The sequence below is a fragment of the Myotis davidii genome, unplaced genomic scaffold, assembly GCF_000327345.1.
Source record: "Myotis davidii unplaced genomic scaffold, ASM32734v1 scaffold455, whole genome shotgun sequence".
In the NCBI taxonomy this organism is placed as follows: Eukaryota; Metazoa; Chordata; class Mammalia; order Chiroptera; family Vespertilionidae; genus Myotis; species Myotis davidii.
In genome coordinates, this window is record NW_006287459.1 from 2,724,397 (window position 1) to 2,727,565 (window position 3,169).

Consider the following 3,169-nt stretch of genomic DNA (forward strand, 5'->3'; position numbering starts at 1 on the left):
TGGGGGTGCGGTGGGTGGGGAGTCAAGCAGGAAAAAGGAGACATATGTAAAACTTTAGACAACAAAATAAATAAATAAATAATTTTTTAAAAAAAGTTAAACATGACCCAACAATTCTACTCCCAGATATATACCAAAAGAAGTGAAAGCATACAGCCATGCAAAAATAGGTACACAAATGTGTGTAGTAGCACTTTTTGTAATAGCTAAAAACAGAAACAACACAAATGCCATCAACTGGTGAATGAGTAAACAAAATGTGACATATCACTCCAATGCAATATTATTCTTCCATAAAAAGGAATGGAGTGCTAATATATACATGCTATAAAAATGAATCTTAACATTATATGAAATGTCCAGAATAGACAACTCTATATAAGAGAAAGTAGATTAGAGTTTGATTAGGGCCACAGGAAAAGAGATGGGTTTCTTTAGAGGAGGATGAAAATGTTCTAAAATCGACTGTGGTGATGGTTGCACAATTCTGTGAATATACAAAAACCTCGAATTATACACTTTAAATTGGTGATTTGGATGGTGTGTGAATTTTAGCTCAGTTAAGCTGCTATATTACATTTATATGTGTGTGTGTGTGTGTGTGTGCGCGCGTATGTATGTGTATATATATATATATATACATATATATATATATATATTCTATAATTTCCTCAGCACTAACCAATATTCCACAAATTATTCCTCATCACCTTACAAAATACTATATAATGGAAAATATATAATTGAATTCAAGATAAAACCAAACTCTTGCCAAACCTAAAACCATGGACAAGCCACAACTTCCGAGGTTCCATTTCCTTTTGGGGGGAGGAGGGGTTCTCTCTGATACACCATTTCATTTTTCTATCAACAACCAAGTTGCATGTGTATCAAGAGTAATTTTTTTATAATTTAATGTATATTTTTATTGATTTCAGAGAGGAAGGGAGATAGATAGAGACAGAAACATCAATGATGAGAGAGAATCATTGATCAGCTGCCTTCTGCACGTCCCACAGTGGGGATCTAGCCCACAACCCAGGCATGTGCCCTGACGGGGAACAGAACCAGGATCTTCTGGTTCATAGGTCGACTCTCAACCACTGAGCACACCAACTGGGCCAGAGACTACTTTTATATACATATTTTCAATTAGCAGCTTGCAGGAGTGTGTAGAAGGTCTTTATATTTTATACTATAGTTTTGAAAAGGATAGAAAGCTTTTCAATTGTTTAAAGTAAATTTTATTTGTTCTAAAATCTGCTTATGCCAGTTGTATTAACTATAGTGATGTAATTTAGTTACATATTACGTCAAAAATATGAGCACAAAAAGAAAATTCTTTGTTGCTGAAACTTAAGCTTTTCAATTTGAAAAAGGCAAGTCACTTTTAAAATATCCTAAACAGAAGGCCTCAGCTATACAGCAGAAGACTGATGACATGTAAGCACTTAAACACTTATGAATTATAAAATATTTAAAGTACGTCTCTTTCCTATTGTTCCTCATTTTAACCAAATATGTTTAACCAGCCCAACAACTACTGGGTTGCATAAGAGAGAAGAAACTTGATCTTGTATAAGTTATTTGCGTAAAAGACTAATGAAAGTACACTACTATTACATTACTATTATTCTATCTCGAACAGAAGACTGATGACATGTAAGCATTTAAACACTTATGAATTATAAAATATTTAAGGTACGTCTCTTTCCTACTATTCCTCATTTTAACCAAATTTGTTTAACCAACCCAACAACTACTGGGTTGCATAAGAGAGGAGAAACTATATTGCATAAGAGAGAAGAAACTTGATCTTATATAAGTTATTTGCGTAAAAGACTAATGAAAGCACACTACTATTACATTACTATTATTCTATCTCGTGCTCTGAAAGAGTGATGGTTGTCCCCAGTGAGTTCCCTCTTAGAGAGGTTGAGACTTTTCTACCCTTCAAGTTCCCAGACACCCCATAGTCCCTTCCTCTCTACAGATACTCTCATCTCTCAAACTGAAAGGGGGTGCACAATGGAAACTTCAGATTCAACTCCAGGCTGCCAAGTCCCTCTCCCTGTGCTCAGGCTCTCCGAAGCCTCCTTCTGAAAGCTAAACCTACATCTCACCTGTGTATTCAGGTGACCATTAAGCGACAACAAAATCATTTAAAAAAATTACTCATGCAGCACAGACTCCTCTTTATTTCCTCTTACTTCACTTTGTGCCTCTACTTTCTCACCGACCAACTTATCCTCAACTACCAGTCAGGTGCACTAACCCCAATCACTACAATACTAACCCTTCCTAATGACTTCAAAAGAATTCTAAGTGGTCATTCTAACTGCTCTGACCACCCCTCTCACTACTCCAAAACTCCCTGATATTGCTGCCAAATGCACCTTCCTAACATACAACTCTAATCATGAAGCTCCTGGCTTGGTGATTCAGTGGTGCTCCACACGCCTACAGGATAAGATCCAGAAGTTCATTAGCTTCAAAGTCAAGGATCCTAATGGAAAAGAATACGCTGCTAGCCCATCTCGATAATGTTCTCTAACTAGTCAGGCTGAACTCGGCTCTGTGCAAACACACCCCGTTCATTCCTACACCCCTATCTTTCATCCATCTGGAATGCCCTCCTTTCATGTCTTTGCATTGAAATTCCTTAAGATCCTTTTTAAAGGAGAAAATCATTTATCCAGAGTCTTGGGTTTCTCAACAGTAACACCTTCAAGGGCTGGTTTATAGGATTATAAAGTGTTAGTAGAATTAGAAGTATAGTGTAAACTCAGACAATAGCTAATAGATATCACTCAACAAATGTCATTACTGTTGTTCGTTCAAAAGGAGTACTCAATAAATATTTTTTAAATTGACATACAAAACAAAACATCTTTTCCATCCAAACTGTACTCTTTGCTCTAAAAGTAACAGTTTAAAAATTGACACCTCTGGAAGTTAAGATGATGAAAATTTCTGATATGCAATTAGTTTTCAATTTATGGGAACCTCACAAAGATTCGTGATGTTAAGAACAGCAATTCACTATTATGACTTAATTAACAACTTGATTTGTAATCATTATATATATATGTATATATATATATATATGTGTGTGTGTGTGTGTATATATATATATATATATATATATATATGTCAAGTCATTATGCTG